The sequence below is a fragment of the Marmota marmota genome, unplaced genomic scaffold, assembly GCF_001458135.2.
Source record: "Marmota marmota marmota unplaced genomic scaffold, marMar, whole genome shotgun sequence".
NCBI classification, from domain to species: Eukaryota; Metazoa; Chordata; class Mammalia; order Rodentia; family Sciuridae; genus Marmota; species Marmota marmota.
The window spans coordinates 24,607,815-24,631,171 of NW_026000221.1; the positions used below are offsets into that span (position 1 = coordinate 24,607,815).

Below are 23,357 nucleotides of genomic sequence, written 5' to 3' on the forward strand. Positions count from 1 at the left end.
ATAGATAAAATTTCCTTTAACAATTACTATAGTCCTGTCTTTTTTTTTTTTTTTTTTTTTTGCATTACACAACCAATTTTTCTCTTGCCTCATGGATTTCTCTCTCTCTTTCTTTCTTTTACTATATTTGCATATTCCATTTGAAAATAATGTGATATTAATCAATTTTTAAAATTATCCTTTTCTTTCCAGCTTTATTGAAGTATAACTGATATGCGAGAAAGGAGTACATAATTAATTAAAATTAACTGGGAGATTTTAAACATGCAGATACCTGCATATTCCCATCCCCACAATGCAGGTAACAAACACATCCATAGCCTTTTTTTTTTTTTAAAGAGAGAAAGAGAATTTTAATATTTATTTTTTTTAGTTCTTGGCGGACACAACATCTTTGTTTGTATGTGGTGCTGAGGATCGAACCTGGGCCACACGCATGCCAGGCGAGCGCGATACCGCTTAAGCCACATCCCCAGCCTCATCCATAGCCTCTTGAAATTTCCTTGTGTCCCTTTGGGATTTTCTTTGGGGTGGTGGAGGAGGTTAAGAAAAGTTACCTTTCTTATTAAGACCATGTTTTGAAGCACTCCTGTTTTATTCAGACACTATCATCTCTTATTTTAAAACATTTGAGGTTTATTAGAATTCTTGGACCTTTGGTTGAGGATGCATATCAATTATAGTTGCTTTCTTGGCACTGAATTCCAAGGTTTTATAGAAGATGAGTAACCACATGCCAACCATGAAAATTAATTCCAGGTTACATAATTGAAAACAAATTTAATTTAAGAGCAGTGGGCTCTTAGAGAGTTTTGCTGAAAATAGACCAGTACAGCCTTTTTCTCTAGTTACCATTAGTGATTAAGTAGTAGTGGCCTTGCATAATCGAAGCAGAAGTAAAGTCTTGCATGGTAACAGGAAAGATACTTGCTTGCTTGTTTTCATTTTTTTTTTCCCCGTACTGGGGATTTAACCCAAAGCACTTTACCACTGAGTCACATCCCCTAGCCCTTTTTATTTTTACTTTGGGATGGGGGTCTCACTAAGTTGCTTAGGACATCAATAAGTTGCTGAGGCTGGCTTTGCACTTGGAATCTTCCTGCCCAGCCTCCCAAGCTGCTGGGATTACAGGTGTGCACCACCACACCTAGCTGAAAGGTGCTTTTCTTAAAATATGCAATTCATAGAAATATTTAGGTCTCATGCATATGTTTCTCATGTATTATAGATATTTGAGAAACATTCCACCTTCCAGAAAGATAGATTATGAGTAAAGATCTCAAAAATATTATGTCAGATGCTTGGGATATAGCTCAATAATAAGGCATGTCTAGCATGTGTGAGGTCCTAGGTTCAATTCCCAGTACTTGGAGTTGGGGGGGGGGAGTCTAACATAGCCTAGTAACTCAGGAGACCGAGGCAGAAGGATCACAAGTTCAAGGTTAACCTCAGCAACTTACTGAGACTCTAAACAACCTAGTGAGACCCTGTCTCAAAATTTTAAAACAATAAGAAGGACTGGAGATGTAGCTTAGTGGTAGAGCAACCCCAGGTTCAATCCCCAGTACCAAAATAAACAAACAGTATGCCAGGGAAACAATCAACAAACAAACAAACAAACAAAAACCAAAACATGTCAGGATTGGAGGTAGTTCAGTGGTAGAACACATGCTTCACATGCTCAGGACCCTGGGTTCAGTCCCCAGCACCACACACACACACACACACACACACACACACACACAGAAACCCACATCATAGAACTAAATGTGTGAGGCCAGTTTGTCACACACTGATAGCCTGTATTCTATAGTTCTGCCACACCAATATCCTACTTTCAAGTGATTATTAGTAATAGGATAAAAGAAGAATATCGAATATATAATTGAGTGTTCTTTTTTGTTCCTCCTTTTGATTCTCTATCTCATTGTCTTGTAGGATTGCTGAACTTTCTTCTCATAGTTGGCAATTTTTGGCTAGTAGAATAAAGCCTTCTCTTTGTCTGGCATACATTACCCACCCCGGCTCCTGAAGATGGCTCTCTATGTGTTTCCTTTGCAGACTGTGTACCATTTGGCAAGAACATACTGAGTGATTTGTGTAAATGATAAGAAATGTCAGGCAGGTACCTACTATCTGTTACTCCTTATTCTAGATAACTGAAAGCAACAAGAATCTTTTTCTTCCTTTTTTTTTTCCTTGGTACTGGTGACTGAACCAGGGGGCAGTTTACCACTCAGCCACATCGCCAGTCCTTTGTATTTTAGAGACAGATTTCGCTGTGTTGCTTAGGGCCTTGCTAAATTGCTAAGGCTGCCGTTGAACTTGGGATCCTCCTGCCTCAGCCTCCTGAGTTGCTGGGATTACAGGCACACGCCACTGCACCTGGCTAACAAAAGTCTTTGTGTTCCTCAAACACATGAACTTCCTTGTCTCAGACCTGTTCACCTTCTCTTCCCTTTATCTTACGGACTCTGGAAGCTGTTTCTCCTTCTCCTTCAGGCTTTGCAAAAATGGTTCCTCAGATTAGCAGCTTCCCATGGCTCCCAACTACCTAGTTTGTTTCCTTCTTAACACTGATCATGACCCTATTTATATACTTATTATGTGTCTCTATCCACGAGAAGGAAAGCAACATGAACAGATTCAATCTTGTTCATCTAGCACAGATGGTCCATAAATGTGTACCTTACACTGATTGAACTGTTCACCTGACATTTCTGACAGAAAGAACTGCTTATCCCACCTGGTTTTGAACAAGGCACTGGGACACTCTGTCAGAAGTTTTCAAACTCTACTGATTTGAATATCCCCCTCCAAATTTTATGTGATAGAAACTTAATCCTCAAATTCTGATGCTGATGGTATTGAAGATGGAAACTTCAGAAGTAACTGGGCGTAGATGAGGTCATGAGAGTGGGCCCCCCATGATAGTGTTAGTGATTTTATAAGAAGAAGAAAAGAACGTAGTGACTCCAGAGGTTGAGAGGCAGGAGAATAGCAAGTTGAAGGCCAGCTTGGGTAACTTATAGAGAACTTGTCTCAAAATTAAAATTACAAATAGGGCTGGAGGTGAGGCTCAGTGGTGGAGCTCCCTGGGTTAAATCCCCAGTACCAATAAGTAAGTAAATAAATAAATAAGGAAGAGAAAGAGAGACCTGAGCTAACACGTTTGCTCTCTCTCATCTGATGATGCTATAAGTGGACCTTTACTAGATACTGAGCAGACGACAGTGCCATGCTCTGGGCTTCTAGAACCATGTGCTATATAAACCTCTATTTTTATAAATTACCCCAGTCTCAGGTATTTTGTCATAGCAACAGAAAACAGACTATGACACTGTACATTAGAAGAACTTAGAAATTTGCACAGACCCTGCCTAGGACTGATGAGTCTTAGCATCAGTATATTTTAAAATCCATTTTTGTAATAACTTGTGCAGCCCAGATAGGAAAGTACTACTCTAGAGCTGTAGATGTAGCTCACTGGCAGAAACACTCTCTTAGCATATGTGAGACCCTGGGTCCAATCCCAGCATTGCAATACAAAAAAAAAAAAAAACCAACAACAACCAAAATCTAAGTTCATGCCAGAAGTTGACTGGAACCTAATTTCCTCCTCCAATTAGAAAGGGCAAATGACTATAGTAAAATGGAGAGGACCCAGGATTAGAAGGGAAATATCCAAGTTGCAGTCCAGACTTTACCACTAGCCAGCCAAATAAATTATTAGCAATTTAGCATTTTTTTTTTTTTTGGCTTGTGAAGTGAGAATCATAGCCGGGCTGTAGTAGCACATGCCTATAATCCCGGTGATTTGGGAGACTAAAGCAGGAGGACCACAAGTTTGAAGACAGCCTCAGCTATTCAATGAGGCCCTAAGCAAGTTAGCAAGACTCCGTTTCAAAAAACAAAAAGGGAGCTGGGGATATAGCTCAGTTGATAGAGTGCTTGCCATTTATACACAAAGTCCTGGGTTCAATCCCTAGCACCACAAAAAAATAAAAATAAAAATAATTTTTTTTTTTAAAAAGGGGTGGGGATGGACTCAGTGATTTTTACCTTCGGTTCAATCCCTGGTACAAAAAAGAAAGAAAGAAGAATCATAACACCTAAGCTGCCTGTCTTACCTTATTGTTGTTTCTTATCAATAATGTTCACATGTATTCTCTGAAAACACTACATATACAAATGAAAATTACTAGTCTTCTCTCTCTCTCTCGTGCATGAACTTAAAAAAAAAAAAAATCCAGTGGTTACCATGAGTAGAAATATTGACCTAAGATATACTATGTGCCTGGCAAAGTGCTAAATTAAAAAAAAAAAAGGCCCACAATCAATACTTGCTTTGTGATACCCTCTCAGCATGTACCCACCAGTAGGGAAACTGAACCCGTTAGACTAGAAGAGTAGGCAAGATCAACATACAGGGAAAGCAATTTCCTTTACAGCAGGAGAAACACAGCTCAGCCAAGTGCAGGATCATTTAAAAATCCATTTATTCATTCCCGCTGGGTGCTATGTCACATGCCTACAATCCCAGCTACTCTGGAGTCTGAGGCAGGTGGACTGCAAGTTCAAGACCAGTCTGGGCAACTTAACAAGACCCTGTTTCAAAATATAAACAACAAAAAAATAGGACTGGGGGACATAGCTCAGTGGTAGAGGACCACAGGTTTTAATCCCTAGTACCAAAGAAAAAACTCCATTTAATCATTCCCCAAAGTCTATTTCTACCTCCAGATCTAAAGTTCTTTCATTTCCAGGGAAGAAATCCAAGCCACAGAAAGGACTATTTAAATTCAGACACTCTCTTATCAGTCAAGATTAGGGCAACAAACTTGAACAGATATGAGTTCCACTCAAGGCATTTCCAGTAGATAAGAGGATCTGGGAAGCAGAAATTGAAAGCAGTCTGACAGGTGATGGGGACAGCTTAAAACAAGAGATCTCCTGCTGCCTGACTTCTCACAGCTGGAAGCAACTAGCTGGAATATGCTGGGACAGGTATGGGTTGGCATCTTGTGTGGTCAAGGTAAGTTTGCAACCTGACTTAGCCTTTGTTTCCTTATGTATTAGGAAGACAGAGACAAAAAATCCTTTTGCACGGTGAATAACCTGAATCTTGTATACATGAAGTTGTCATGCATTGAGTTATCAATAAATCATAGCTAATTTTTTTGTTTTCTTTTTACAGCTAGTTAGTTGAGGGATCTCCAGATTCATTCAAGTGGCAAGATACCTAGAAGATGCAAGCTACTGTACAATGTTAATGTTTTATTACATCATGTGAACCGGGAAAATTTTTCTTGTCTTTTTTAATATATATAAGAAACAGGGTATTTAGTCTGGCCTTGAACTCCTGGATTCAAGTGTTCCTCCTGCCTCAGCCTTTAAGTTAGACAGGACTATAGACATGCACCACCACCTTGGCTAGGAAGTTTTAGTAGCAAACATGACTGCATTGTTTATAAGCAACATAATACCAGAAAGAAGAACACATCTGTTTGCCAAAACAAAGAGGAAAAAAAAAATCATCCAAAATAAGGTATTGCACTAGGTAATGTATCAGAATTTCCCTGTAATTTTGTGCATGTGTGTCTGGTACCAGGAATGGAACCCAGAGCCTTGAGCCTCCAAAGCATATTCTCTACCACCAGCTGCACCCCCAGCCTTTCCTATAATATTTGTTCACTTGACTTACGTCTGGGGTTGGACTACTTGTGGCAATTGTAAGCAGACAAGCAGCATTAGGCAAATGGAGAAAAGCTAATAACACCTTACACTACAGCTGAACAACTAATCCAAAGATTTTCAAACTTTTTTGAAGGCAAGGAAATTCTTTCTTCAAAAAGAATTTATTTTTAAACTCTTGGCACAAGTCCAAGACATTAAAACCAAAAAGCAGAAGCCCCAAAGAGAAAACAGAACAAAGGCTGAGCTGTCCTTCTGTAAGCCCTAGGATCCCCCACCCTTCCCCAGCCCTGGCAGGCATCTCTGAAGACTTCCTGGGCTTATAGGGGCACATTTTGAAAACCTTTAGGTCCAGCCCCCTCTTTCTGCAGAAGAGGAAATTAATGCTCGAGGGAGGGGCCTGAGGGATTCACCGGAAGTTGCACATTCTCTTCCACTCTGACCAAATGTTGGGATGACCCAAATGGTGCTGGTTTCTTCAAAATAACCTATTGGTTTGTATTTTTGAATATGGTTCCCATCATGTTCCACGATGAAACAAAATTATCTGTTTATGTGAGAGATGACATATTTAATCCGCACAATGTCTTTAACTATCTTGAATTAGTTGCCAACATTTAAAAGCAGAACATTTTGCCTAAAAAAAAATGTGGATTTCCAACCTCTTAGGACTTCTAGCAACATGAACTCTCACACTCAAGTTGATAACCAACCCAGAAGCAGAATGAAAGGATGTACTCTTCAGTTGGTCACAGTCCCCACCAGTCCCTAGTGCCTTTCACTTGCTTGTATCCATTCCTGCCTGCTCCCTGTATACATTTGAGTTTGTGATCATGGTCTGAAATGGTTATGGTTATAGAAATATTTTGAAGAACTGAACTTATTGGAACAAAGGTAAATGTAGAATACAGATAGAAAGTAAAATCTAATTTCAAAAATGAGGCAAATGCCATCGTAAGTAATGCAGCTTTCTTGCATTGAATAAGAAGGAAATTGGGGCTGGGGATGTGGCTCAGGCGGTAGCGCGCTCGCCTGGCATGCGTGCGGCCCGGGTTCGATCCTCAGCACCACATACCAACGGGGATGTTGTGTCCGCCGAGAACTGAAAAGAAATAAACGTTGAAAAAAAATTCTCTCTCTCTCTTTCACTCTCTCACTCTCTCTTTAAAAAAAAAAAAAAAGAAGGAAACTTTCAGGATTTCCCAAAGTATTTTTTTCCAAGGTCTTTTATATGAACCATAGGCTACGAGAACTCAAGTCCCAGAATTGCTTGCCTGTTTGCCCCCATTTATATCACTGTCTTCAGGGGAACTCCAAAAACTTAGGCCCTCAGGAGATGTATCATTCAAACCAGCCATCAGCCTGTTTCCTGCATCCCAGTACCAGCTCACTCATCACACAAGGATTAGAAAGAACCCGCTGAGAGTCCTGGAAACAACCTCAGGACTGGGCAATGTGGGCACAGCATGAGCAATAGGTGTAATCCTCTCTGCCCCCCCAGAATTAAGGGCTGAACCCATGGGTGCTCTACCACTGAGCTACATCCCTGTGATCCTTCTCTGCCTCAGCATTCTGTGTAGCTGGGATTACAGGTGTGTGCCACCATGCTGGACAGTAGTAATTCCCCCACTCTGTCCCATGATATTGGGGATCCAACCCAGAACCTCCCTCATCCAAGGTAAGTACCACTAAGCCAAACCCCCAACAATATTTTAGCATTTTAACCTAAAAATGTATATTGCTAATAGAATTTTGGGGATCATGATCAGCTGATTAAAAAAAAAAATTGGAGATACAAAGTACTTACTCCCAAATTATAATGCTAGGAGGCTTATTACTCTACCTGAAGGGCCATCGCTGTATCACCTCCACTCCTTCAGGACTTAGTTCAAGTGCTACTTTCTCAATGAAGCTTCCCCAATCACTATACATTAAAACTGGGGGCTGGGGATATAGCTCAGTTGGTAGAGTGCTTGCCTTGTATGCACAAGGCCCTGGGATCAATCAATCCCCAGTACCACAAAAACAAAAAAACTGTGGCCCTCCTCTCTTCACCCCACATTCCTTATTGTATTTACTGCTTTGTTTTCCTTCTTATTACTTAGCACCAGAATATTCTATGTCTTATGTTTTATGTTGTTTAACACTTCTCTTTCTCATCTGGCAGATAAGCTCCATGGGATAAAGATTTATTTTGTTCATCACTACACCCACCCCCACCATACTAGGAACTGAATCTAGGGGTGCTACCTCCCCAGCCCTTTTTATGGTTTTTACTTTGAGACTGGGTCTCCCTAAATTACCAAGGCTGGCCTCAACCTTGCAATCCTCTTGCCTTAGCCTCCCAAGCAGCTGGGATTACAGGCGTGCACTATCACACCCAGTTCACCACAACATTCTTAGTGCTGCAACAGTATCTAGCCCACAGTCGGTACTCAATAAAGGTTTGTTAAATAAATGAACTTGTCAGGCCCCCACCCAGGTAACAAGGTGGCAATTATTTCAATTGTTAACAGTCACACACAAAGCAGAACTTCTAGATGGTGACAGTGACTACTTATTTTGAAGCTGGAAGGGTGCTCAGAAGTTTTGATGCTGTCTTTACTTTGTGTACATATCTTTTGCATGAATACACACATTTAGGAATTTCCTAAATGTTTTCAAGGATGAGACCCAAGGCTACACAGTGAGTTTGTGCAACACGAGAACCCAGGCCTGTGACTTCTCAGGCATTTTTCCTACTCCTCCAAGACTATATTCAGCCATTACTAGTTTCTCCAAAACAACCTAATGGCTAAATAAATGAGGCAGAACTTTGGCAAAGGGATCATCAACTCCCTGAAAATTTTTACCTTCTCAAAGATACCTTTTTTTTTTTCCTTCTTTTTGTTTATTTATTGTGATACTGAGGACTGAACCCAGGTCCTCACACTTGTTAGGCAAGTGCTCTACCACCAAGCTTCATTGCCAGTGCTTCCTTATTTTTTTTAAAAAAATATTTTTATTAGTTGTAGATGGACACAGTATCTTTATTTTATTTATTTGATTTTATGTGGTGCTGAGGGTGGAACCCAGTGCCTCACGTGTGCTAGACTAGATGAGCATTTTTCCATGCAGCCACAACCCCAGCCCTTCTTCTTTCTTTTTAAAACTCTAAAATAGCAGGGTGTGGTAGCACATGCCTATAACACCAGGGCTCAGGAGGCTGAGGCAGGAGAATCACAAATTGAAGGCCAGCCTCAGCAACTTAGACCCTGAGCAATTTAGGGAGACCCTGTCTCAAAATAAAATACAAAAGGGCTGGGGCTATGGCTCAGTGGTTAAGCACCCTTGTGTTCAATCTCCAGTACTTAAAAAAAAAAACCAAAAACAAACAAAAAAAAAAAAACAGATAGATGGATGGATGGATGGATAGATAGATAGATAGACAGAACTCTAGAATAGATATAGGGTAGCTTGTCTAGAAAGCAGGATGCTAAATGGGATAACCTTTTTATTTTCCCTCCAAAATGCTGCACTACATCCCCAGTACTGCCCAAAAAAGAAAAAAACCTACACTATAACAGCACCATGAATATAGTGTGGTTTGTGTGTGTTTGTGGCAGTTGCATCATTAACTAGATTATGAGGCTTTCTTCCTTTTCTCTGAGCTAACAAAGATTCCCCCCCCACTCACCCCCGCCCAAATGTGTGCTGGTAAATGCATGGAATAAGACCTAACTTGAAGAAGCAGAGGACCTTCCTGGCTACTACCTTACTCCATGGTTCTGCTTCCCAGCTGTCCTTTGGGAAATAGCTATTTATCATTATTTTTTGTTGTTGCTTATGTCTTTTTATGATGCTTGAGTTCCCCAAGCAGCACACTTGGGAAACTCTGGTTCATTTCCCAAATACAAGTATCATAAAGGCTGAACTTCTGGTTCAAATGTATTGGCTTGATGCTGTGATCAGAACACAAATAACTGAAGGATCCCAGACCTGTCTGGACTAATGGAGGTGACACATGTGCCATTCCTATTGCACTAAGTGGCTAACATGCTGAGCAGAGATGAGACGTGGGCAAACAGTAGGAAACATACCATTTCTGCACAAGAAAATAACCTACTCAGAAAAGCTTCAATCGCACTTGGAACGAGATAGAGATATCACCAGTGAAAACTTAAGACCCAGAGAACATGTAAAATTAGGTTTCCAACCCCCAGATCAAAGGAGGGTAGCACCCAGACTTCAAGTAATGCCCCTTCTTTGAAGTACTTAAACTTAGGGAAGTTCAGTCATTTTCTTTCTTTTTTTTTTTTTTTTGGGTGGGGGGAGGAAGTGCTGGGGCTCAAACCCAGAGTCTCATGCATGCTAAGCAGCCATTCTACCTCTGAACTACACCTCCCAGCCCTCATGGATATAGTCTTCAATCCCAGTCTCTATTAAAAATTGAAAACTTGGGCTGGGGTTGTGGCTCAGTGGTAGAGCACTTGCCTAGCACGTGTAAGGCACTGGGTTTGATCCTCAGCACCACATAAAAATAAATAAATAAATAAATAAATTTGTTTTTTAAAAGGTTGCAAACTATCCTATAGAATAACATTCACACAAGGTTATTCATTACAATATGGTTAGTATTAGCTAAAGCTCAGAAACAACTTAAGTGACTAGATTAAGGAACTGGTTAACCAAATGACGGAACCCTCATACAACAGAATACAATAAAATCATTAAAGTAAATAAATGAGAACACTCATGCCTGTAATCCCAGAGGCTCAGGAGGCTAAGGCAGGAGGATTGTGAATTCAAAGCCAGCCTCAGCAATTTAGCCAGGCCTAAGCAACTTAGCAAGACTCTGCCTCAAAATGAAATATGAAAAAGGGCTGGGGATGTGGCTCAGTGGTTAAGTGTCCCTGAGTTCAATCTCTGGTACCAAAACAAAACACTCTTTTGAAATGAATTAGAATGATTTTAAATGAAGAAAAAAATCAGGTTGTGGGAAACCATGGAGGAAAAAGCAAGACAAGAATATATAATACAACCATTTTCTTATACACATTATGAAATATCTCTGGAAGAGTATAGGAAAACTGAAATTAGGGGCTGGGGTTGTGGCTCAGTGGTAGAGCACTTTGCCCAGCATGTGTGAGGCACTGGGTTTCATTCTCAACACCACATATAAATAAATAAAATGAAGGTTCATCATCTACTAAAAAATACATTAAAAATAAAAAACTGAAATTATTGGTTACTTCTAGAAAGGGGCACTGTGTAATGGGGGACAGACTTGAGGAGACTCGTGGTTGTATATTCCCTTTTTTTGTTTTGTTTTTGTGACATTAGAGATTGAAACACTGAGCTACAATCCCCAAATCCTTTTATTTATTTATTTATTTATTTTATTTTGCAACAGGGTCTCGCTAAGTTGCTTAGGACCTCACTAAGTTGCTGAGACTGGCCTTGACCTTGCAATCATCCTGCTTCAGCCTTCTGAGTAGATGGAATTACAGGTGTACGCTGTGGTGCCCTTTGAAATTTGAATCAAACAAATAGAATTTCTATTCAAATAAGCAAAAAAGAGAAAAATTATGCACGGCAGGGTGGCATATGCCTGTAATCCTAGTTACTCTGGAGGCTAAAGCAGAGAACCACAAGTTCAAGGACAGCCCAGGAAACTTAATGAGACACTGTTGTCTCAAAAATAAAAAGGGCTCAGGATGTAGCTCAGTGGTGGAGCATCTCTGGATTCAATCCCCAGTGGTGAGGAATAAATAAACAAATCAATAAATAGGAGAAAAATTACATTGAATGAGATTTTTAAAAATCAGTGAAATCCTTCTTAATCTAGGAGGTATAAAGAAAGGAGCTCATTTTAATTTTCTTGCACCATTTCTATAGATTTGAATTTTTTTCAACACAGGATTAAAGGGGGGCCAAAAGGAAAGAAGAGAAAAAGAAAAGGAATCTCTACTCTTCCAGTGATAGGTTAGGTGTTTCCCGGTTGGGGACTATGGAGAAGGGGAAGGGCCCAAGGTAATTTATTTGCTTCAGACATATACTTATCTCATCCTGACAGCCAAGGGCAGAGAGGACATTTCTTCCTTGTTGCCATTATGAAATGGGCTTGCAGAATTGGCAACATAGTTTCTGACAAGACCTTCAGAACCAGACCCCATACTCTCTAACTGAAAAGGGTCAACTTCTTATATTAGTTAAGTATGTGGTGGGAAATGTCAAGGTTTACTCTTCTCCTCCACATATTTAGGAAAGGCATAAATGCAGTCAAAGCTTAGATTTTGCCCTGGAGTTCCATCCCCAGCACCAAGATAGGGGTGGTGGGCAAGAGGAAGGAAATTTACACTTTGTAAAAATTTGCTTGGCTGACCCTTGGGAAGAAGATGGGCCTCTTGAGGACTCACAACAAACAAGTATTTCCTCTGTTCAGGGTCAGCAAGTATAAAGTGCAAGGAGGCAGTTTTTAACTCAGGGGCAGGCTAGTGAGAAGGGAGGGATGCAGAGTATCAAGTCCACAGATGTGTGCTTCAGTCCTGACTACCTCCAAGATTGTCACAGCATGGCAATTGTTTTGAGCCCAAATTAGCGTCCTCTGTAAAGCAGGATCACACTAGCTGCCTCTCCTTTGATAACCAAAACATAATAAGGATAAAAAAGCATTGTTAAAACTATAAGACACTAGAGACCAATGGTAGGCTACTATACACAACACAAAATACCTTTTGATAATTGTGAAGTTTTCCAGCAGATGAGCAAATGTGTTCTTTAGGATCAGACAGATCAGATCACTCCCCCATCTGCTGGGTAACCAAGGCAAGTCCCCTAGCCTCTGTGAGCCTTAGTTTCCTCACTGCAAAATGAGGTTAATGCTACCTGCTTAATAAGATGGCTGTGGGAATTAGGAGTTCGGTGAAATAATCTATGTAAAGTGCTGGTTATGTAAAAAAAATCACAAGCATGAATTCCCCTTTGGTGTACCTTGAATCAAGCATGCTGTCAACCAAAGGGCACTTCATTGATTTATTCATTCATCACACACAGCAGATAAAATAAGGCCTATTCTTTAAAAATATATATTTATAAAGGGTGTAGAGTGTCAAGACAAGGGACTCTGGAGGTAGACTGGGTTTGAATCACTGTTCTGCCACTTAATAGCTGAGTGACAGGGAATGTGTGCAAACAACTCTGTGCTTCAGTTTCCACATCCACAAGCACTATGCGAAATGTTGCCTACTAATTATTAGACACTGTACTCAACAACGGGAATAAGGTGGTGAACAAGGCAGGTTTTTTTATTCTTTGTTTTGTTACCAGGGATTGAAACTAGGGATACTTAACACCACTGAGACACATCCCCAGCCCTTTTTATTTTGAGACAGGGTCTGGCTAAATTGTTTAGGGATTAGCTAAACAGGGTTTAACTGAGGCTGGTCTTGAACTTGTGATCCTCCTACCCAGCTTTGAAATACTGAGATGACAGGCCAATGTGCCATTGTACCCGGCTGAACAAGGCAGTTTTAATCCCTGCCCTTATGAAGCTTAAGAGGCTCCAAAACCACTTAACCTGAATGCAGAGAAATTTAGGCCCAAAGGTGACTCCACCAATTTAGGCACACAACTAGTAAGCAAGAAGGCACTAGTAAAGACCAGGATTAGTGACTGTTCCAGATTATAAACCACTATTTCTCCGATACTCTGACCATTGCAAACCAGTTATCACCCAGATTCAAAACTTCTGGAAATTTAAGAGCCCTAGAAGTATCAAAGTGGATTCTGAAAGTCTGTTGGAATTGGCCCAATAATTCCACACATTCCTGACCTTCTTCTACATCCCATCCCATTGTGTGTGTGTGTGTGTGTGTGTGTTTTTTACTGGGGATTGCATCCAGAGGCCCAGAGGGGCTCTACCAGCTACATCCCCAGACCCCCTCCACTATATTTTGTTATGTGTTTGGTACCAGGGATTGAAACCAGGGGCGCTTAACCATTGAGCCATATCCCCAGCTCTCTTTTTTTTTCTTTTTAATATTTTATTTAGAGACAGGATCTTGTTGAATTGCTTAGAGCCTCACTGAGTTGCTGAGGCTGGCTTTTTTTTGGGGGGGTGAGGGGGGTGTCGGGGATTGAACTCAGTGGCACTCACCCACTGATTCATATCCCCAGCCCTATTTCATATATATATATATATATATATATTTCTTTTTTTTTTTTTTTGACTTAGAGATAGGGTTTCACTGATTTGCTAGTCTGGCTTTGAACTTTCGATCCTCCTGTCTCAGCCTCCCGTGCCACTGGGATTACACGTGTGTGCCACAGTGCCCAGCTCTGCGCCCTCTGCCCCTGTTTTTGTTTTTGTTGATTTTTTGAAAGAGAGCTTCTAGCTAAATTGCTGAGGTTTGCCTTGAACTTGCAATCTTCCTGCCTCAGCCTCCTGAGTCCCTGGGATTACAGGTATTCGCTACCATGCTCAACATAAGGATACTTCCTTATGACATTGTGCTTGCTGGCCTACATGTGGATTTCTGTGCAAATTTCAGATTTGCAATTCATGGTAAAGACTACATGAAAATGTCACATCCCCTATGCCACCTGCATTTTCATTTGTGCTTGTGAATCTTAAATGAGAACAAAGCTGGGTGTCTTGGTGGAGCTTGAAGGATATACAACACTGGGGACTCTCTTTAGGAAAAGAATGCATAATTGATTTAAAATGAGGTACAAGACCTTGGAAGGGATGCATGCACCTGAAGGGCCCTGAAATTTAAGCATAATTAGTTTCCTCGTAAACCTCTGATTGTCTAATTTCCTTCCTTCTTCCTTTCCATCTATATAACTTCCATCTACCTTCTAGCATCCACTCTGCACTAGGCAGTGACTTCCTAAATTTATATCTTGCTTTGAAAATTGTGCTTAGGCTGAAGGGTGTGACTCGGTGGTAAAGGACTTGCCTCACATGCATGAGACCCTGGAATTATCCCCCAGAACAGCAAAGAGAATGGAACAAATCTAAAAAATCACGCTTTACTCCAATCTGCAGATTTTTATCCAAACTATGACAAACACACAGCTTTTCTTGATACAAAGGACCAAAACAATGTAAGACTAACCTGTGGGTGGTATGTAAATAAACTATGTGGGGCTGCTTGTTAGACAGGGTAGATCATACCATAGCCAGAGGCTACCGTTTTCTATGTACCCTGGTAAACACACTGGAGACAGGCTCTACTATGATGCTCACATTCAACAAACAAAATGATCTTCTCAAATTGGGTGTGGGGGGTAGTTTGGGGGGTTAGCCATCTAGACAAGACAATATTATATAGTTATGCATCATTATGTACAATTAATATATTTTATGCACATCATCTGGCTTAATGCAGTCTGATATAAAGGGAGATGGGTTTTATTAAAAGCCCCATATTACAGATAGGAGACTAAAGCCTATCATGACTTTGCAGTCACAGAGCTATACTAGCTGGTAAAGGGAGGTTTCGAAGAATGACCCTTTGGAATTCAAAAGGGACTGTGATCTTCAGCTGCATTGCCTCTTACAGGCTTCATACCCAAAGATGAAGCTTGAAGTCTGACTCTGAACACTTTTAATTCCGTTTCCACAGCACCCGCATTATCCTCACATTCAGAGGACACAAAGACTGCCCAGGCAGCGGCTGCACAAAGAACCCATACACAAGATAAGTAGAGGCCATTTTGTGGGTAATTTGGGGATGGGAACTTGTTCCTTGGGGGTGGGGGGTATTGGAGCAGGGCAGTTTTCTTAGGCTGATTCTCCAGATGAGTCATCTGGGTTTATGCCATTATTTGCATAGTTTCTCACCTCTCCCCTTCCCGTGGGCAGCAATATCACCCAGCCACAGGGGCATGTGTCCTTCACCACTTCGCCCCCTGTAGTCTGCGCAGTCAGGGCCTGGCCCGCAGCTGGCAGAGCCCTGCCAAGGAGGGGAGGAAGCACGCGGCTCCCAGTGGCTGTCAGCTCTCGCAGCTGACTCAACAAGCCACCCCCTCCTCCTCCGCCATCGCACGCCCGCCCTCCCACAGCCTCATAACTTTCCATTTCCAGCCCTCTCGGGTCGCTGGTTCTTGGAGTGGGTGCCCCCCTCCCGCTGCCTGGGGCGCCTGTCTGCAGCCTGCGCTGCCAGGGCGCCCTGCTCGCTGGCCCGGCGGGCCCTGTCTCAGGACAATTAGAATCTGCTGCCAGGGAGAGTTCGGAATATAGGTCAAGGTGCTCTGGGAAGGGCTCAGGGGAGGATCACCTGACCGGGAGGTGTGTGACTCAGCGGGAAAGGAAGGGGAGGGGAGGGGTGGAGCCGGAATCTCCTGGCTGGAAGGGCCCCCGAGGAGGGTGGGGGGAGGAGGGGAAGGTCAAGTTGATGCGGTCTGGCTGATAGGGGAGGAGGAAGAAGCTACTGGAGACAGAAGGAAGGATAAAATGACCTCTGGTGACCTATCTAAGGTGGCATCCAAGTGCGCTCCAGAGCCGGGATGTCACCCTCCGTGTAGCTGAAACCACTCCCAGCTCAAACCGTCTCTGCGGCTGTGAACACCTAATTAGCCGCCTCCCTGCCAAAGTGAGAAACCAAATGAACAGACTGCACATCCCTCCTGACTCCAGGACCCCTGCAAGAAACCAAAGCCACTGGTCGATCCTACAAAGGCAGCCATCCCTAATAGACGCACATGCCATTGTTTCCCCGAATTAATTTTGAATATGAAAATTACTAACCCATTTCATTTTACGTGGTCCACACGGCAAGGAGCCTTCTTTCAAGGGTGAGGCAGTTGCGGCTGTAGCTGGACCGGCAGCTGCTCCGTCTGAGCCTCACTTCCTCTGGCTCCAACTGCAGGTTCCTCCTGGCCAAGCAGGGAGTTTCCTCATTCTCTGGGCTCTCTCTCAGCCCAGGCCTTGCTAGCCAGCCACCCTCACCTCCCACCCCCCAGCTGCTCACCACCCTCTGTGGGTAGTGCTTCTGGGACTCCCTAGTTCCATGAGTCAGAGCCAGGCTAGAGACAGACAGCAGGCTTCCTTTATTAAATCAGCCTCCTGCCCTGTACACCACAGAGAGAAGCTATAATTACTCGTTTGGCCTGGCTCTGAGAACTGAGCCAGGGAAGCTTGACTGGGAGGGATGGTTCCTGATTTCTGCATTTATCTAGTGCACTCCAGTTTGGAAATAAGAAGAAAAGTCAGGGGTTGAGGACCTGTTACACGAATATCAGATGTTGTGCATATGTGATGGGGTGCACTGGGTCTACACACCAATGTAGATTGCTAGAAAAAAAATCACTAAATTCAAGCTGCCAGATTTTTTGTTTTGTTTTGTTCTGTTTTGATTGCCTCCTGCTTCATCGCCAGAGTCAATACTTGAGGCAGGCTGCTCATTGTTGGTTTATGAGAGATAAAGGAAAAGGCAACAAAAGCATTGTTTCGGATCTTCCCATCAGGACTGTTGTATCCTTTAGGCAATATAGACAAAATCTCTGGCTTCCCTGATTTTCGACCAGCTACAGAAATGTCTAAAGCCTGAAAAAGCTGGATGTGGTGACCTTTTTCAGCCACTCTAGAGGCTGATGAAGGAGGCTCACAAGTTCAAGGCCAACCTCCTTGGCAATTTAGCGAGGCCCAAAGCAACTTAGCAAGACCCTTTCTCAAAATAAAATATAAAAAAGGGCCAAGGATGTGGCTCAGTACTTAAGCACCCCTGGATTCAATTCTCACTACAAAAAACAAAAGTGAAAAAGTATTTGGCTCCAATTTAGGAATCACTTGTTCATTCTCTCCATTCATTAAATGAGTTACTTTTTTTTTTTTTTTATAGTACTGGGGATAGAACCCAGGGTCTCCCATATGCTAGGAGCCACATCCCCGGGTCTTTTTATTTAATTTTAAAACAGGATCTTGCAAAGTTGCCCTGGCTGACCCTGAACTTGAAATCCTCCTGAGTAGTTGGTATTAAAGGCCCAGGAATGAGTTTCATTTAACTAGAACAAGATCATAAAACATCCTTTAGGTAGGCACAATGGCATATACCTGTAATCCCAGTACTTGGGAAGCTGAGACAGGAGAGTCACAAATTCAAGGTCAGCCTCAACAACTTTGCAAGACCTTGTCTCAAAATAAAGAGGACTGGGGGGAAAAATAATTAATTAATTTAAAAGAACTGTAGATACAGCTCAGTGGTAAAACTCTCTCCCAGGTTCTATCCAAAAAAAAAAAAAAAAAAAATCCTNAATCCTTTAAGCTTTGTTTGTAACCAAAAGGTGAGTCTATTTTAAACATGTCTGAAAGGGCTGGGGATGTGGCTCAAGCGGTAGCACGCTCGCCTGGTATGCGTGCGGCCCGGGTTCGATCCTCAGCACCACATACAAACAAAGATGTTGTGTCCGCCGAAAACTAAAATAAATAAATAAATAAATAAATATTTAAAAAAAAAAATGTCTGAAAGGAGATAAAAAATAAAAATGTCTGACTGGGGATGTAGCTCAGTAGTAGAAGAAGAGGAGGCCCTGGGTGCAATTCCCAGACCACACACAAAAAAGGAAAAGTTTCATGGCATTTGACCCTATTACAGGGCACCTATTACATGCTAGTTAAGATGCCACAGTTCAGACCTGGCTCCATTATTTACCACTTTTGTGATTCTGGGAAATATACTTACCTTCAGTTCCCTAGCTGCAAAATGGATGTAATATGGCACCTACCTTATAGGTTTTCCAGAATGATTAAATAAGATAATAAAAGTAAAGGTGTTATTTAACATTGCACCTGGCACTTAGTAAGCCCTCAATAAATGTTATCTATAATTACTATAGAATTGTTGGTTTTGATGATGATAATGATGAGCTACCAGGCACTGTGTTAGGTACTAGGGAACCAGAGTTGAATAAGAAAGTGACATGGTTGCAGCTGGAAGAGACTTTGAAACAAATGTGCTTCCTTAAATCCTCATGGTCCCCTAACAGGGTATTCCCATTGAATCACTGACCATTGTAAACCATATCTGGAAAGTCAATAAATACAGAGACACAATGAAATACCATTTAATACCCTTCCAGTTGGGAAAAATTAAGAAGTCTGATAATAGCAAGTGTTGGAGAGGATACGGATCAATAGGATCTTTATAGGTTCGTTGTTGTTGAGGTGGCAAATTGTTAAATTCACATTGTTTTCCTTCCAGGAGATGTATACAAGAATATTCAGCTCAGTATATCCAAAGAAGTGGAAAGCTGATAACAACCCAAAAATCCATTGACAGAAGAAATATATGTCAAAGACAATAGAGAGGACTATAATATTGAAGTGAAAGCGAATGGACCAAAACTATATGCTACAGTATGGATGAATTTTATTTTGGGGGGTTACCGGGGATTGAACTCAGGGGCACTTGGCCATTGAACCACATCCCCATTTTATTTAGAGACAGGGTCTCACTGAGTTGCTTAGCACCTTGCTTTTGCTGAAGCTGGCTTTGAACTCTCCATCCTCCTGCCTCAGCCTCCTGAGTTGCTGGGATTATAGGCATGCTCCACTGCGCCCGACTAGTATGGATGAATTTTAGCAACATAATATTATGAGAAAAAAGTACACTCCAGAAGGTGAAACAAAGCAAAGAAAAATAGTAAATCTAAACAACATGTATTTTAGAAAAAAGTAATGAAATAAAAGCAAAGGAATGGTCAACTCAAGATTCAGGATGAGATAGGGTAGGCAAAGGGATGGAAAAGGAGGAACACAGGAAAAAAATCTGCAGTACATTCACCCCATATTCTAAGCACACAAATAAACCTATAGATAAATAACAAATAACCAGATGTAAGTTGTTGTAGGTCCAACTGAAGATGAAAGAATGTCATGAGTCAAAAATTACGAACGACCCTGTGCCCTTGGATTCAATTAAAAAAAAAAAAAAAAAAGACTATTCTCAGGACCAGTAGGAAATCCAGGAAGCATGTTGTGAGAGGGTGGTAGAGTGCACCTAAAAAGGGCCAGAGTGTGTTTCCATGAGGATTAGGCAAGGTTGATCCTAGAGGTGGGATCAATCTTGCATCAGTCATATGCTGCTGTGCAGGTTCAGAATTGTCACTTGATTGTCACCTAGAGAGCTAGGTGTGATAGCACATACCTGTAATCTCAACTCCTTGGGAGGCTAAGCCAGGAGGATCACTAGAGCACACAAGTTCTAGACCAGCCTGGGCAACATAGTGAGACCCCATTTCCACAACAAGAATAACAATAAAAAAAGAATTGTCACCTGAGGTCTGGGGGTAAAGACAGTTGTCATTGCCATGGGGTCAGGAAACGCTCTTTCCCTCCCCCAGCCAGTCAGGTTGTTCAGGACACTGGTATCTCTGTCTGATGCCTGGCCCTGAGTGACCTCTCCCACATGGTCTTTGCCAGGTCTTTGCCTGCCACTTCCCCAGGGACAGACTTCCAGTTCCTGTATGTTGTGTTCTCAGACAGGACCAGCCCTGCCCCACCCAGCTGCCCAGGCGTGGGTAGTGAACCTCCCTGCAGATGGAGACACCCAGGACCATGCAGTTCAGTCACTGAGCCTATGGTCCTATCTGTCTTCTCTCCCGCTGAGTTGGGGCACAAAGGGAAGTGTTCTCAGACATCTGAGCTGCCTGCTGTCATCACACTGCCCATGAGCCACGGGCAAGAGCAAGCACTTTTTCCTAAAGATGAAGTCCCCTCCAAGCCCCCCAAATTGACACCAGGTACAGGAATATATTGTTGGACTCAGATAATTGACTGTGTGGACCCAGTGACGTGGACTCTCAGGCATACCAGAGAGTCCCTGCCTTCTCTGCTAGGTCAGGGTTCCCAAGCTCTGAGAGCTGCTTACATACTCCCACCCAGTCGCCCTCCCCAAATCATCAGTGCCTGTCACAAAAGAGAACCAGAATTAAAGTCTCAAAAACCTAGATCCCGTCATACCTGGTTCATTCTTTTCGTTTCTTTTCTTTTGGGTGGGGGGTGTTGGGCACTGGGAACTGATCCCAGGAGCATGCTACCATTGAGTTACATTCCCAGTCCTTTGTATTTTTTATTTTGAAACCGGATCTTGCTAAGTTGCTTAGGGCTTTGTTCACCTGCCATCCTCCTGTCTCAACCTCTCCAGTTGCTAGGATTACAGGTGTGTACCTCCGTGCCCAGCAAAAACTGGTCGGTTTCTAGCTGTCTCCATTAGCTTAATTACTGAAACATCATCTTTCTTTCTATATAATGGGAACAATAAGAATGTTGTAGGCTGAGTGTGCTCCTATAATCCCAGTGACTCTGGAGGCCGAGGCAGGAGGTTCCAGTGTTCAAATCCAGTCTCAGCAACTTAGTGAGGCCCTAAGCAACTTAGTGAGACTCTGTTTCAAAATAAAAAATAAAAAGGGCTGAGGATATGACTCAGTGGTAAAGTCCCCATGGGTTAAATCCCCAATATCTAAAATAAATAAAATAGATAGATAAATAAATAAATAAGGGATGGGGGTGTGGCTCAGTGGTAGAGTACCCCTTAGATCAATCCCCAACGCTGGAAAAGGAAAAAGAAAGGTGCACTGCATTTCTACTAGACTATAAGTCTTTTGAAGCCCTTGTCTGACTTCTTCATTGCTTTATTCCCAGGACAAAGGATAGTGCCAGGCACATAGTGGGTGCTTGATAAATAGTTCTTAAATGAGTAAACTAGATTATTACAAATTAGATTAAGTGTAATGATAATCATCATCATAATTTTTTTTTAAATTTTTTTTTAGTTGTAGATGAACACAATACCTTTATTTTATTTATTTTTATGTGGTGCTGAGGATGGAATCCAGTGCCTCACACATGCTAGGCAAGCACTTTACCACTCAGCCACAACTCCAGCCCCCCATCATCATAATTATTAACATTAATTGCATTTTGATAATGTGCCAAGAATTGTGCTTTGAGGGCTTTACATCTTTAAACTTCAGAACAACCCAATGATGGAGGTACTACAGTTATTCCCATCCTGCAAATGATTTAATGTGAGTCAGAGAAATTAATGATTTTTCCCAAGGCCACACAGATAACAACATAGGTTATTACCAAGGGGAATGAATTAGTGTCTTCAGAAAGACTCAACACCTGAAAGTGAACACAAGTCGTCCTGGTGCCTAAGAGGTGACCACAAGAGTCACCAGATTTTGTTACCTTACTCACTCATCATGACCCCAATATTAAAGCAAAGATGCCTCTGGAAAAGAGTCAATCTAAATTTCTAAGCTGGGAGTAACCTAGTTTACCTGTTCTGATGTTAGAGCTCCCCCCATAACCCCTGGGACTGGGGTTTGAACCCAGAGGCACTTTACAACATCCAGCCCTTCCTTTGAGACAATGTGTCACAAAGTTTCCCAGACTGGACTTGAACTTGACATCCTGCTGAGCCACATCCCCAGTCCTTTTTAAATTTTTTTAATTTGAAGACAGGGTCTCCCTACCTTGCTTAGGGCTTCACCAAATTGCTGAGGCTGGCCTTGAATTTGCAATCCTCCTGCCTCAGCCTCTAGAACCTCTGGGATTATATGCCTGCATCATCACACCCAGCAATGTAGGGCTCTGTTACAGGAATGGGACTCATGGGGGTGCATGAATGGGACTTTGGGGCTTACACATGCTGACATAGGGGTTGAGAGGAAGGGAGCTAAGAAGGCCTCCAAGATGAACCTTCACTGTTTTGCCAAGAACTGGCCTAGGACCTCAGGAAGACAAATGGGTGTTTAATTTCCCAAATCACCTTCTAGGGTGGTTGTCCCTGAGCAGCCCAAGGATCCTGGAAGGTAAAAGCTATATGACAAGGGGTTAGTAGCATTGAGGAGTTCTCAAAGGGCGTTTTCATGTATGTGTGAATTTTCTATAACAATGCATTCCCCACAGCACCAAAACAATAGCAACAAAAAGAAGGCATCCATTTATTACTTGTGTGGTTAAAAATATATTTAAATAAATGAAAAACGAAATGAAGTGGGAGTGGAGGAAGGTTGAGAAAAGGTCATGGATCGGACTCTCTCCAAAGCAACACAGCTTCCAAGACTCCAGCCTGCGCCAGCCAGGCTGCAGCTCTCCAGGGCTTGGCTGATTTACTGGAGATGAACAGCAGCCCCCAGCCTTCCCAGGGCATGACAGCCAATGAGCCTGATCCACAGCTGGGGGGAAATATTTGCCTTTGCAGTTGGCAGCATCTCCCTGCCTCCAAGCCTTCCTCATGAGAGAATCATTATGCAGTTTGGTCACATGCCCTATGCATTTTAATGAATGAGTCAGGGGACAGACTCAATTTGAAAGAGGAATTGCAGCTCTCGGCTGGGTGAAGGGCTCTCAAGGGATGCTCTAGCAGCTAGGATATTATAAGGAAAGGAAAGAAGGAAGCTCTTTCCATTGAGGAAAAAGAAAGGAAGGCCTGAAACAGGAAGGTCAGAAGGAAGGAAGCACAGCCACCCCGCGGTCAGTTGGGGCGGTCTGCCTGTTCCCAGCCTCCACACCACAAAACAGAGGGCAACAGATGCTCAGCAAATGGGTGTGTGGGAGTGAGACTTACCCTACATGGCAGGCGGGCGGGCAGTGTCACCGAATTACTCAACAAAGCCATCTAGGCTTTGAACTTTGAGCCAGGCTCTGCTGGAACAGGGCCTGGGGG

The 23,357-nt window shown here is 42.4% G+C and overlaps 1 protein-coding gene across 10 annotated transcripts in view; it reads right to left on the bottom strand.

The window, feature by feature from the left end:
* The window catches only part of Chd9 (chromodomain helicase DNA binding protein 9), a 251,656-nt gene that overhangs the window by 191,540 nt on the left and 36,759 nt on the right, over window positions 1-23,357 (bottom strand). For 6 of the 10 annotated variants that reach the window (XM_048792196.1, XM_015488737.2, XM_048792195.1 and 3 more), the window contains exon 1: window positions 16,430-16,589. The exons of 3 other annotated variants lie outside the window; for them this stretch is intronic. The gene's annotated coding sequence lies outside the window, so the exon portion shown is untranslated. Of the gene's footprint in view, window positions 1-16,429; window positions 16,590-23,357 lie in introns of those variants that run through there. One more of the 10 variants, XM_015488736.2, reaches the window with a different exon arrangement.